The sequence below is a fragment of the Ambystoma mexicanum genome, chromosome 2q (assembly GCF_040938575.1).
Source record: "Ambystoma mexicanum isolate Mex_15411 chromosome 2q, UKY_AmexF1_1, whole genome shotgun sequence".
Classification (NCBI taxonomy): Eukaryota; Metazoa; Chordata; class Amphibia; order Caudata; family Ambystomatidae; genus Ambystoma; species Ambystoma mexicanum.
This window is the reverse complement of record NC_090924.1, coordinates 565,522,029-565,536,409: the sequence shown is the minus strand read 5'-3', so window position 1 is coordinate 565,536,409 and position 14,381 is coordinate 565,522,029.

The window sequence follows — 14,381 nt, the reverse complement described above, 5'->3', positions numbered from 1 at the left end:
AGAAAGCTCCCACTATGCAGCATGCTTGCCAACTAGGTGGTCAAAATAGAGTACCGAACACAGAGGACAACCATAAAGGTTGAGCGCAGAAACGCAAAGACAAAGTGGTAACAAATCGACAAATACTTGAAAAGTATTATAACCGTACCTTAAAATTTCAACTTCCGCATACTCAGCATACAGAAACTCACACAACCACCTCTCTGCACAGCAATCCTCACACACTTCACAACATTTAAACAACAGACTAACAACACATAACCTGTCACAACAGCAGATGGGAATTCTGGCACTGATCGAAAACCGCACTTAAGCTCAGCGAACGGTGCAAAATGAACTGAAGCGGGCAACAGGACATCACAACTCTCACTTTCCTATTCCCACTACACACTACTAACCCCCCACTCCCTCACCCCCCTTTTGCCACCCTCTTGTTCAGATCCACCATTGCACCTGGGGACCACAGCAGTGGTGACGTTACACGGTACAAATACATTTTACATAAATGTTATGCATTGGGGCTTAAGTTTATGAGGGATAGGGAGGATTTTCCATCCAAGGAGAATCAGCGCATTTTTTCCAGTTTTGCCACAAATGTATGTGGGGGGGTATAGGGTATTAAAAAAAAGTAGAGGGGGCTTAGGGAGTAGATTGCAGGGGTGCCTCCCGCATACATTTGCAGAAAAATGTCAGAAAATAAAAATGAACTTCAAAGATTTCTCCTGCAATGTAAAAGACTTGAGCGAATCATTACGATGGTGTTAAGTCAAATGCATCTATAAACAGTTTACATGTGATTTTTACCTCGCTCCTTACTTTCATTAATTTGTATGGTGGAGAGTGGTCATGGATCAGAATTTATACTTCCACCTCCCCATCCTCGGCCATTCAAATGTGATAGCATTTACACAAGCATGACATTTTCAATTTTATATTCTGTCCTAAATACTGTGGAATACATTGTAAAAGCTTCCGGCAATTCGTAAACGGCAGGCAATGCATTTGAAGGGGAAGTATGGACATGAAACTGATTTAGCATTTTTACAGTACATTCTTCATCTTCCTTAAAATGCCTCCTAGCATTTCACCTGGCTTTTCACCTGCATGAAGATTTAAACTGAATGGAGTCCTGTGTAGTCTACCTTCATGTAGCAACTGCAGAGCAACAGGTGGATTCAGTGGGGAGATGCTGGCCAGTGTCACCACAACACAATCAGAAATGTGACAAATCCTTTGGTTTAATGCACCACTGAAAACCTGCACAAAGCAATCAATTGAAGCAACATCACTCCCCCAACAGTGGATTCTAGGTGTTTCAGTCTAAGGAATTTTTAGAACAAAATAAAAATAACATTTTGTTTTACAGCATTGTCCCCAAATATAGGTTTCCAGTCAGTTTACATCAACTAGGTTTATAATTTGGAGTGTCATCCTACTACTGTTTGAAATTTCAGAAAGCATCTTCCTTCTTTTCTGCCTCCCATTTCCATTGTTTTTCTTGCTTGCCTTTTCTATGTAGATTCTCAGTCAAATAATATGACAGAGAATCTACATAAATATACCATCTTGAGGTAAGTAGCAATTATGCTGACCTCAAAGCCTTATACAGCCAATCCTCAGATAAGAAAGATCTTTACAAGCTTAGATGGCAGAGCTGCATCTCATCTTCAAAAGATGCAATATGTTTAGGTAGCATGCCTAACCATTAAGGTACAGTGATATTGCAGGTACAAGCTTCAGGCAGCACGTCTTTAAAAGCTGTCACTATAAAATCATTGAATGGCTCCACTTTAGCATTTGGAAACTCCAAATTAGTAGCAATGAAATCATGCAATAACATAATATACCACATGCGACTTTTCCAGGTCCATTTTACATGGATTGGAGTGAGAAATGGAGGCATAAAACAAAGGCTTAATGTTCTAAGCCTCCAATTCCCACTCTGCTCTGTTTTTGTAGTGTAGGGAAACACAGTAAGTGATTATGTGATATTTATATATAAGTAACTGACATATATATCTATGAGCCCTGCCAGCCTTCATTTCTCTTCACATGCTGCTCCAACCGTCACTCTCCTTGTTCCACACCTGGAATCTCGACCTTGTCACCCAAGGCAACCGCATGGCACCCCGAGGCAGAGCCCCTCTAAATATCTCCTTCTCTTCATCAAGTTCCTTCACCCAATGGGGGATACTCATCCAGTGGGGGAAACTCTGGAGGTGCCTTCCTTTACCCATACTTTACGAGATGTCTAGACCCTCCCTCCCGAACCTTGAACTGGAAGACTTTGCAGCTGTATAAATAGACAAGGAAAGTTCTCCACCATCGTACCCCCCGCTTCCGTCCATGCACCCTCATCACTCTTGTAAACTCTCTCATTCCTGCCAGTGTCATTCTCTTTCTCTCCTCTTTGCACTCTTCTCACCAGAGACACCGTCTCCATGTTCCCTACTCTGCCATCATCTAATCGGACAGCATGTTTGAAGACTTCCTTCACCTTGTTGGGCCTAGACCACCGACAACAGCCATCTCTGAGAGTGGGAGGTAGTTTGATCTTCAGCATATCTCCTATAGCAAGAAAAACAGTACTCCTCCTCACGCCAGCACCATCACATGCTCCTTTATTCCTCATCTGACTCTTCCTGATATTCTCAAACACACTCCTCAATTTGTTGCCCAAACCTGGAGTTCTCTCTATCCAAGCAGGTACAAATTTCGTGTTGACCTTCCTCCACCTGCTAAGTGTAAATGGGGAAACTCCTGTTGTACAATGTGGAGTGAACCTGTGAACAACAACTACATCTCTCACTGCTCCCTTCCAATCTCTACATTGGCCCAAGGCCCATCTGATAGCTTTCTTCAACACCTTGTTAAAACGCTCCATCATCCCGTTTGTTTGTGGATGATATATAGCACTCTGCCCATGCTCAATAGGATTCTTTCGACAATACTCCTCCATCTCCCTTGACCTGAATTGTGACCCATTGTCGATAACTATTACTCTGGGATATCCCTCATATCCACATATCTCTCCAAGAACTCAATAACTGTCCTTGTTATTACATTAGATTTGATTGAGACTTCAACCCACCTGGTAAGTACATCTATGACTACCAGGCAGAAAGACTGAATCCCATCACTCCACACAGAACAAAACAAATCCATGATGAATTTATCTCATAGCCGCTCTGGAATATCTGTTATAACCATGGGATGTCTGGAACCCACACACACTTTGTCATTATTATTGCAAAGGATACAATTCCTAACAATTCTCTCAATTTGCAGGTCACAGGCCGGCCCCCAGTAGTCATTTCTTATACTCTGCTTTGTCTTAACAATTCCCTGGTGACCTTCATGACCAAGTCTTATGAGTTGTTCTTGAACCTTCTCATGTGGGACAATCTTGTCGCCTTGCATTACCATTCCTCCATGGACACACAAATCATCCACCACATTCCAGAAAGGTGACAGCCCTAATTCCTTGCAGACTTTTTTCCTGCGAGGCCTGTCCTCCTCCAAGTCTTGCTTAACTGTACTTAAAATTGTGTCTTGCCTGATGGCCTCTTCCCACTCCTCTTGCGGGATGGGCAAACATAATATTTCTTCGTCACACAACTCCATCGTTGTAGTTATTCTCGATAGACAGTCTGCTGCAAAATTGTTCACACCTGGTAAGTATTTGACCACACAATTGCACTCTTGCAGTTGAAATACCCATCTCCTGATGCAAGCAGATACTCTGTCCAAGCCTTTTGAAGTAATTATCTCCATGAGGGGTTTATGATTGTTATGGAACTTAAAATCCATGTCCCAGACAAAATTTCTAAACTTTTCTGTGGCCCACTTGATCGCCAGCGCCTCCTTCTTGATCGTGGCATAAGCTATCTTGTCTCCCTTCAGCAATCTGGAGGAAAAAGCAATGAGAAATTCCTTCTCACCTTCCTCTTGCATCACCAATGCACCCAGAAATGCATTGCCGGCATTATATTCATCTTCCTGTAACTTCTGAAACTTTGCATCACAGGAGCCCTCACTAAAGTCTCTTTAATGAACTTGAATTCTTCTTCACATGCCCTACTCCAAATAAATGTACCTTTCACTTTGATTGACTCTCGCATGAATACAGTATGCTTTGCAAAGTCAGAAATGAATCTGCAGTAGTACTCAGCCCTTCCTAAGAAAGTTCATACTTCCTGAAGACACAGGGCTGGGCATGTTTTCAATGGCTTCTGACAACTGTTTTTTGTGATGTATGACGCCAGCAGAGATGATATGCCCCAGGTATTCAATCTTCTGCCTATTGATTTTGCACTTCTCACAGTTTAAGCATGTTATCCAGTTTTCCAGCATTGACAAAGGAGAATATGGCCACAGATTGGCGATAAAGCGATTCTGTACGAACCACCTCCACCGGGGAGCCTGAGATTGTCTGCATTAACCAGGAAGTCATCCAGTTTTCCAACACTGACAAAGGAGGATATGGGCACAGAGTGGGGATACGAGCCACACTGTACTGACCACCTCTGTCTTGTTGATGCACTTCGATTTACACTGCATGAGATTTTCATGCAGGCAATAAACAAATGGATTTCTATGGAATCCAAATCGATGTACCACCTACCAAAAAAAAGGCAAATCCCATGTGCGTTTATAAAAAAATACCATCTTCAAAGCACGATTTCCAAACAGTATTTTCTTTTTCACTAAGCAAATAAGAAAACTAAATAGTAAATTGGAATGTGGCTACTTTCACTTTATATTCCCCTCTGGCTTGTGAATGTTTATAATGGTGTTTGGGGCATAACAGCACAACAATTGAAAACGTTGTAGGTCCCTGCATGCAATTGCATTCATTAGAAAATTACCCCTTTACCTTATCATTTTATTTTGTCCCTAAACATCATCTAGTAACTTTGTACAAGTATAATATGTCCCCAATAGTTTTTCATGACCAGGTTCCATTTCAATTTCCCTGATTCCAGAGACTCCATGTCATTACACCTCAATATTGTAAAAGCTAACTCAGTGAATTAATGAAACTTAATTTTTTAACAAGGAATATATGATTTATGATTTGCTTCATCTCAATACATTTTACCAAAATGTTGGGAAATGTTCCACTGTATTACAGTGATGTTTGCAACTTTGTATTTCTTCTACAGATGTTAAATGGAACAAAACCCATGTCAGCCCCAATTTTTGCTTGCTTATGATTTTTCGCTATCTCTTACCTTATCCTGTATTTATAACTTTATTTTTAATGTGCATGTTTTGAGCACCACTTATCAATATATATATATATATATATATATTTACATATATATATATATATATATATTACATGGCCTCGGTGGTGGCGCGAGTTATGGTTGCTTAGCTTACAGTACAGTAACTGGCGAATTTCAAGGGTTTTTCGGTTTTACTTGGAACCATAACGTCCCTTTAACAAAGTTTTTTCACTGAATTACATGGCCACGGTAGTGGCCATGTAGTTATGGTTAAGTTGGTGTTTCCCTGTTTCTATAGGAAGAGCACTTTTTGGGCGGCTTATAACTTCGCTCCCCCTGGACGAATCCTCACCAAACTTCGCAAAAAAAGTATATTGTCCACTCTGAATATTTTTGCAAAGGTTGGTGAGGATTCGTCCAGGAGGCGGCAAAGTTATAGGGGGGGTCCCAAAACTTTTCTTTTTTTTTGCTTGCGCCTACAGCCCAAACTGCTGAACGGATTTTCACCAAATTTGGACCAGGAGCAGCGGTTTGGTCCCGAAAGCGTGCTTTTGCAAATTTGATGAAAATCCGTCCAGTAGTTTTTTTTTAAATGACCAAAAAGTAGGTCAGAAAAAATTAGTGATATCTGTCTTCACTTCGCGGACACACTTCCCTGTTCGCTCCGCGGACAGGACGGTGATTGGGCAAGCAGCTTGCGTGATGTCTGGGTGATGTCCTGTGTGTCTCTATCCCCTTCCTCCCCACCCCCCGCTCATGCCTCGTGTCTCCCTACTGTTCCCCCACCCCCTGCTCATGCCCCGTGTGTCTCTCCCCTTCCCCCCACCCCCCGCTCATGCCCCTTGTGTCTCTCCCCTTCCCCCCACCCCCCGCTCCTGCCCTGTGTCTCTCTCTCCCCTTCCCCCAACCCCCGCTCATGCCCCGTGTCTCTCTCCCCTTCCCCCCACCCCCCGCTCATGCCCGTGTCTCTCTCCTTACCCCCACCCCCCGCTCATGCCCTGTGTCTCTCTCCCCTGACCCCCCACCCCCCGCTCATGCCCCGTGTCTCTATCCCCTTCCCCCAACCCCTGCTCATGCCCCATGTCTCTCTCCCCGTCCCCCACCACCCCCGCTCATGCCCCGTGTGTCTCTCCCCTCCCCCCACCCCCCGCTAATGCTCTGTGTCTTTCTCCCCTTCACCCCCACCCACTGCTCATGCCCGTGTCTCTCTCCCCTTCCCCCCCACCCCCCCGCTCATGCCCTGTGTCTCTCTCCCCTTCCCCTCCACCCCCGCTCATGCCCCGTGTCTCTCTCCCCTTCCCCCCACCCCCCGCACATGCCCTGTGTCTCTCTCCCCTTCCCCCACCAACCGCTCATGCCCCGTGTGTCTCCCCTTCCCCCCACCCCCCACTCATGCCCCGTGTGTTTCTCTCCCCTTCCCCCACCCCCCGCTCATGCCCGTGTCTCTCTCCCCTTCCCCCCACCCCCCGCTCATGCCCGTTTCTCTCTCCTTACCCCCACCCCCCGCTCATGCCCTGTGTCTCTCTCCCCTTCCCCCCCACCCCCCGCTCATGCCCCGTGTCTCTATCCCCTTCCCCCAACCCCCGCTCATGCCCCATGTCTCTCTCCCCTCCCCCCCCACCCCGCTCATGCCCCGTGTGTCTCTCCCCTCCCATCCACCCCCCGCTAATGTCCAGTGTCTCTCCATTTCTACCCCACCCCCCGCTCATGCCCCGTGTCTCTCTCCCCTTCCCCCCACCCCCCGCTCATGCCCCGTGTCTCACCCCTTTCCCCTCATCCCCCGCTCATGCCCCATGTGTCTCTCCCCTTCCTCCCCACCCCCCGCTCATGCCCTGTGTGTCTCTCCCCTTCCCCCCACCCCCGCTCATGCCCCGTGTCTCCCCTGTTCCCCCCACCTCCTGCTCATGACCTGTCTCCCCTGTTATCCCCCAACCCCGCTCATGCCCGTGTCTCCCTCGTGTTACCCCCCACCCCTCGCTCATGCCCCGTGTCTCCCTTGTGTTACCCCCCACGCCCCGCTCACGCCCCGTGTCTCCCTTGTGTTACCCCCCCACGCCCCGCTCATGCCCCGTGTCTCTCTCCCCTTCCCCCCACCACCCACTCATGCCCGTGTCTCTCCCCTTCCCCCCACCCCCGCTCATGCCCCGTGTCTCTCTCCCCTTCCCCACACCCCCCGCTCGTGCCCTGTGTGTCTCTCCCCTTCCCCCCTACCCCCAACCCCCACTCATGCCCCATGCCCGTGTCTCTCTCCCCTTCCCCCCACCCCCCGCTCATGCCCCGTGTCTCTCTCCCCTTCCCCCCACCCCCCACTCATGCTCCGTGTCTCTCCCTTTCCCCCCGCTCATGCTCCATGTTTCTCTCCCCTTCCCCTGCACCCCCTGCTCATGCCCCGTGGGTCTCTCCCCTTTACCCCACCCCCCTGCTCATGTCCCGTGTGTCTCTCCCCTTTCCCCCACCCCCTGCTCATGCCCTGTGTGTCTCCCCTGTTCTCCCCCACCCCCCGCTCAGTCATGCCCCGTGTTCCCTGTTGTCCCCACCCCCCGCTCATGCCCTGTGTCTCCCTTGTGTTACCCCCCACCCCCAGCTCATGCCCCTTGCCTCTCTTGTGTTACCCCCCACCCCCGCTCATGCCCCGTGTCTCCCTTGTTTTACCCCCTGACCCCCGCTCATGCCCGTGTCTCCATCGTGTTACCCCCACCCCCTGCTCATGCCCCGTGTCTCCCTTGTGTTACCCTCCCACCCCCCGCTCATGCCCTGTCTCCCCTGTTACCCCCCACCCCCCGCTCATGCCCTGTGTCTCCTTTGTGTTACTCCCCACATCCCCGCTCATGCCCCGTGTCTCCCCTGTTCCCCCACCCCCGCTCATGCCCCGTGTCTCTCTCCTATTCCCCCCACCCCCGCTCATGCCCCGTGTCTCCCCTGTTCGTCCCCCACCCCCTGCTCATGCCCCGTGTTTCCCTCATGTAGCCCCCCGCTTATGCCCCGTGTCTCATGATGCCCCCCACCCTCTGGTCATGTCCTGTGTCTCCCTCCTGTACCCCCACCCCCCGCTCATGCCCCGTGTTTCCCTCCTGTACCCCCACCCCCCCGCTCATGCCCCGTGTTTCCCTCCTGTACTCCCAACCCCTCGCTTATGCCCTGTGTTTCCCTCATGTTCCCCGCACCCCCGCACATGCTCCTTGTTACCCCCACCCCCGCCCATGCCCTGTGTCTCCCTCATGTTACCCCCCACCCCCGCTCATGCCCGTGTCTCCCTCGTGTTACCCCCACCCCCGCTCATGCCCCCTGTCTCCCTCGTGTTCCCCCCACACCCTGCTCATGCCATGTGTCTCCTGTTGCCCCCACCCCCCCGCTCATGCCCCGTGTCTCCCTCATGTTCCCCCCACCCCTGCTCATGCCCCGTGTCTCCCTCGTGTACCCCCCACCCACGGTCATGCCTCCTTTCCCTCTTGTTACCCCCCACCCCCTCCCGCTCATGCCCCATGTCCCCCTCGTGTTCCCCCACCACCTGCTCATGCCCCGTGTGTCTCTCCTTTCCCCACCCCCTGCTCATGCCCCATGTGTGCACCCTGTTCCCCCACCCCCGCTCATGCCCCATGTGCACCCTGTTCCCCCCACCCTCGCTCATGCCCCATGTGCCCTGTTCCCCCCACCCCTACTCATGCCCCATGTCTCCCTCGTGTACCCCCTCACCCCCGCACATGCCCCATGTGTCTCCTGTTGCCCCCAACCCCCGTTCATGCCCTGTGTTTCCCTCGTGTTCCCCCCACCCTCCGCTCATGCCCTGTGTCTCCATTGTGTACCCCCTCACCCCCTGCTCATGCCCCGTGTGTCTCCTGTTGCACCACCCCGGCTCATGCCCCGTGTCTCCCGCGTGTTCCCCCCACCCCCCGCTCATTCCCCTTGTTTACCTCATGTTACCCCCCACCCTCCCGCTCATGCCCCATTTCTCCCTCGAGTTCCCCCCACCCCCCGCTCCTGCCCCTTGTCTTTCATCTCCTCCCCACCCCCGCTCATGCCCCGTGTGTGCCCTATTCCCCCAACCCCTGCTCATGCCCCGTCCCCCCACCCGCGCTCATGCCCCATGTGTGCCCTATTCCCCCACCCCCTGCTCTTGCCCCGTGTGAGCCCTGTTCCCCCCACCCCCGATCATGCCCTGTGTGTGCCCTGTTCCCCCACCAACCGCTCATGCCCGTCTATGCCCTCCTTTCCCCATCCCCCGCTCATGCCCCGTGTGTCTCTCCCCTTCCCCCCACCCCCTGCACATGCCCCGTGTGTCTCTACCCTTCCCCTCTACCCCCCGCTCATGCCCCGTGTGTCTCTCCCGTTCCCCCACCCCCCGCTCATGCCCCGTGTCTCCCTACTGTTCCCTCCACCCCCTGCTCATGCCCTGTGTCTCTCTCCCCTTCCCCCACCCCCCTGCTAATGCCCCATGTGTCTCTCCCCTTTCCCCCCTCCACCCGCTCATGCCCTGTTTGTCTCCCCTGTTCCCCCCTACCCCCCGCTCATGCCCCGTGTGCCCTGTTCCCCCCACCCCCTGCTCATGCCCCGTGTCACCCTTGTGTTACCCCCACCCACAGCTAATGCCCCGTGTCTCCCTTTTATTACCCCCACCCCCAGCTCATGCCCCATGTCTCCCATGTGTTACTCCCCCACCCCCGCTCATGCCACGTGTCTCCCTTGTGTTACCCCCACCCCCCGCTCATGCCCGTGTCTCCCTTGTGTTACCCCCCACTCATGCCCCGTGTCTCCCCTGTTCCCCCCCACCCCCGCTCATGCCCCGTGTACCCCCCCATTCATGCCCCATGTCTCCTGTTCCCCCCACCCCCGCTCATGCCCCGTGTCTCCCTCGTGTACCCTCTCACCCCCGCTCATGCCGCGTGTGTCTCCTGTTGCCCCCACCCCCGTTCATGCCCAGTGTTTCCCTCATGTTACCCCCACCCCCCGCTCATGCCATGTGTCTCCATCGTGTACCCCTTCATCCCCCGCTCATGCCCCGTGTGTCTCCTGTTGCACCACCCCCCGCTCATGCCCCGTGTCTCCCTCGTGTTCCCCCCACCCCCCGCATATGCCCCCTGTTTACCTCGTGTTACCCCCCACCCTCCCGCACATACCCCGTGTCTCCCTCGAGTACCCCCCAACCCCCTCTCTTCTCCCCCCCCAGCCCCGCTCATGCCCCATGTGTGCCCTATTCCCCCACCCCCTGCTCTTGCCCCGTGTGTGCCCTGTTCCCCCCACCCCCCGCTCATGCCCCGTGTGTGCCCTGTTCCCCCCACCAACCGCTCATGCCCCGTGTGTGCCCTCCTTTCCCCCATCCCCCGCTCATGCCCCGTGTGTCTCTCTCCTTCCCCCCACCCCCACACATGCCCCGTGTGTCTCTCCCATTCCCCCCACCCCTGCTCATGCCCCGTGTGTCTCTCCCCTTCCCCTCCACCCCCCGCTCATGCCCCGTGTGTCTCTCCCCTTCCCCCCACCTCCCGCTCATGCCCCGTGTCTCCGTACTGTTCCCCCACCCCCTGCTCATGCCCCGTGTTTCTCTCCCCTTCCCCCCACACCCCTGCTCATGCCCCGTGTGTCTCTCCCCTTTCTTCCCACCCCCCGCTCATGCCCTGTGTGTCTCCCCTGTTCCTCCCCACCCCCGCTCATGCCCCGTGTGACCTGTTCCCCCCGCCCCTGCTCATGCCCGGTGTGTCTCTCCCCTTCCCCTCCACCCCCTGCTCATGCCCCGTGTGTCTCTCCCCTTCCCCCCACCCCCCGCTCATGCCCCGTGTCTCCGTACTGTTCCCCCACCCCCTGCTCATGCCCCGTGTTTCTCTCCCCTTCTCCCCACCCCCCTGCTCATGCCCCGTGTGTCTCTCCCCTTTCTTCCCACCCCCCGTCATGCCCTGTGTGTCTCCCCTGTTCCCCCCCACCCCCGCTCATGCCCCGTGTGCCCTGTTCCCCCCACCCCGGCTCATGCCCCGTGTCTCCCTTGTGTTACCCCCCACACACAGCTCATGCCCCGTGTCTCCCTTGTGTTACCCCCCACCCCCAGCTCATGCCGCATGTCTCCCTTGTGTTACTCCCCCACCCCCGCTCATGTCCCGTGTCTCCCTTATGTTACCCCCACCCCCCGCTCATGCCCCGTGTCTCCCTTGTGTTACCCCCCCCCCACTCATGCCCCGTGTCTCCCCTGTTCCCCCACCACCCCCGCTCATGCCCCGTGTTCCCCTCGTGTACCCCCCCACTCATGCCCCGTGTCTCCTGTTGCCCCCCCACCATCCGGTCATGTCCCGTGTCTCCCGCCTGCACCCCCACCCCCAACCCCCCACCTCATGCCCCGTGTTTCCCTCCTGTCCCCGAACCCCCCCGCTCATGCCCCATGTTTCCCTCCTGTACCCCCACCCCCTGCTCATGCCCCGTGTTTCCCTCCTGTACCCACACCCCCCTGCTCATGCCTTGTGTTTCCCTCGTGTTCCCCGCACCCCCCCTGCTCGTGCCCCGTGTTACCCCCCACCCCCCGCTCATGCCCCGTGTCTCGCTCATGTTACCCCCCACCCCCGCTCTTGCACCGTGTCTCCCTCGTGTTTCCCCCGACACCCTGCTCATGCCCCGTGTCTCCTGTTGCCCCCACGCCCGCTCATGCCCCGTGTCTCCCTAGTGTACCCCCTCACCCCCGCTCATGCCCTGTGTGTCTCCTGTTGCCCCCACCCCCCGCTCATGCCCCGTGTCTCCCTTGTGTTCCCCCACCCCCCGCTCATGCCCTGTGTCTCCATCATGTACCCCCTCACCCTCCGCTCATGCCCCATGTGTCTCCTGTTGCCCCCACCCCCCGCTCATTCCCCATGTCTCCCTCGTGATCCCACCCCCCGTTCATGCCCCGTGTTTCCCTCGTGTTACCCCCCAACTCCCCGCTCATGCCCTGTGTCTCCGTCGTGTTCCCCCCACACCCGCTCATGCCCCGTGTGTGCCCTATTCCCCCACCCCCTGCTCATGCCCTATCCCCCCATCCCCGCTCATGCCCCATGTGTGCCCTATTCCCCCACAACCTGCTCATGCCCCATGTGTGCCCTGTTCCCCCAGCCCTCGCTCATGCCCCATGTGTGCCTTGCCCCCCCGCTCATGCCCCGTGTGTGCCCTCCTTTCCCCCCACACCCCGCTCATGCCCCGTGTGTCTCTCCCCTTCCCCCCACCCCCCACACATGCCCCATGTGTCTCTCCCCTTCCCCCCTACCCCCGCTCATGCCCCGTGTGTCTCTCCCCTTCCCCTCCACCCCCCGCTCATGCCCCGTGTGTCTCTCCCCTTCCCCCCCACCCCCACTCATGCCCCGTGTCTCCCTACTGTTCCCCCCACCCCCTGCTCATGCCCTATGTCTCTCTCCCCTCCCCCCCACCCCCCTGCTCATGCCCCGTGTCTCCCTCGAGTTCCCCCCACCCCCCTCTCATGCCCCTTGTCTCTCTTCTCCCCCCAGCCCCACTCATGCCCCGTGTGTGCCCTATTCCCCCACCCCCTGCTCATGCCCTGACCCCCACACCCGCTCATGCCCCATGTGTGCCCTATTCCCCCACCCCCTGCTCTTGCCCCGTGTGTGCCCTGTTCCCCCCACCCCCCGCTCATGCCCCGTGTGTGCCCTGTTCCCCCCACCAACCGCTCATGCCCCGTGTGTGCCCTCCTTTCCCCCACCCCCCGCTCATGCCCCGTGTGTCTCTCTCCTTCCCCCCACCCCCCGCACATGCCCCGTGTGTCTCTCCCCTTCCCCCCGCCCCTGCTCATGCCCCGTGTGTCTCTCCCCTTCCCCTCCACCCCCCGCTCATGCCCCGTGTCTCCGTACTGTTCCCCCACCCCCTGCTCATGCCCTGTGTTTCTCTCCCCTTCCCCCCACGCCCCTGCTCATGCCCCGTGTGTCTCTCCCCTTTCTTCCCACGCCCCGCTCATGCCCTGTGTGTCTCCCCTGTTCCTCCCCACCCCCACTCATGCCCCGTGTGACCTGTTCCCCCTGCCCCTGCTCATGCCCCGTGTGTCTCTCCCCTTCCCCTCCACCCCCTGCTCATGCCCCGTGGGTCTCTCCCCTTCCCCCCACCACCCGCTCATGCCCTGTGTCTCCGTACTGTTCCCCCACCCCCCTGCTCATGCCCCGTGTTTCTCTCCCCTTCCCCCCACCCCCCTGCTCATGCCCCGTGTGTCTCTCCCCTTTCTTCCCACCCCCCGCTCATGCCCTGTGTGTCTCCCCTGTTCCCCCCACCCCCGCTCATGCCCCATGTGCCCTGTTCCCCCCACCCCGGCTCATGCCCCGTGTCTCCCTTGTGTTACCCCCCACCCACAGCTCATGCCCCGTGTCTCCCTTGTGTTACCCCCCACCCCCAGCTCATGCCGCATGTCTCCCTTGTGTTACTCCCCCACCCCCGCTCATGTCCCGTGTCTCCCTTATGTTACCCCCACCCCACGCTCATGCCCCGTGTCTCCCTTGTGTTACCCCCCACCCCCCACTCATGCCCCGTGTCTCCCCTGTTCCCCCACCACCCCCCGCTCATGCCCCGTGTTCCCCTCGTGTACCCCCCCACTCATGCCCCGTGTCTCCTGTTGCCCCCCCACCATCCGGTCATGTCCCGTGTCTCCCTCCTGTACCCCCACCCCCCGCTCATGCCCAGTGATTCCCTCCTGTCCCCGAACCCCCCCGCTCATGCCCCGTGTTTCCCTCCTGTACCCCCACCCCCTGCTCATGCCCCGTGTTTCCCTCCTGTACCCACACCCCCCTGCTCATGCCTCGTGTTTCCCTTGTGTTCCCCGCACCCCCCCTGCTCATGCCCCGTGTTACCCCCCACGCCCTGCTCATGCCCCGTGTCTCCCTTGTGTTACCCCCCACCCCCCCGCTCATGCCCCGTGTCTCCCCTGTTCCCCCACCACCCCCCGCTCATGCCCCGTGTTCCCCTCGTGTACCCCCCCACTCATGCCCCGTGTCTCCTGTTGCCCCCCCACCATCCGGTCATGTCCCGTGTCTAACTCCTGTACCCCCACCCCCCGCTCATGCCCCGTGTCTCCCTTGTGTTCCCCCCACCCCCCGCTCATGCCCTGTGTCTCCATCATGTACCCCCTCACCCCCCGCTCATGCCCCATGTGTCTCCTGTTGCCCCCACCCCCCGCTCATTCCCCATGTCTCCCTCGTGATCCCA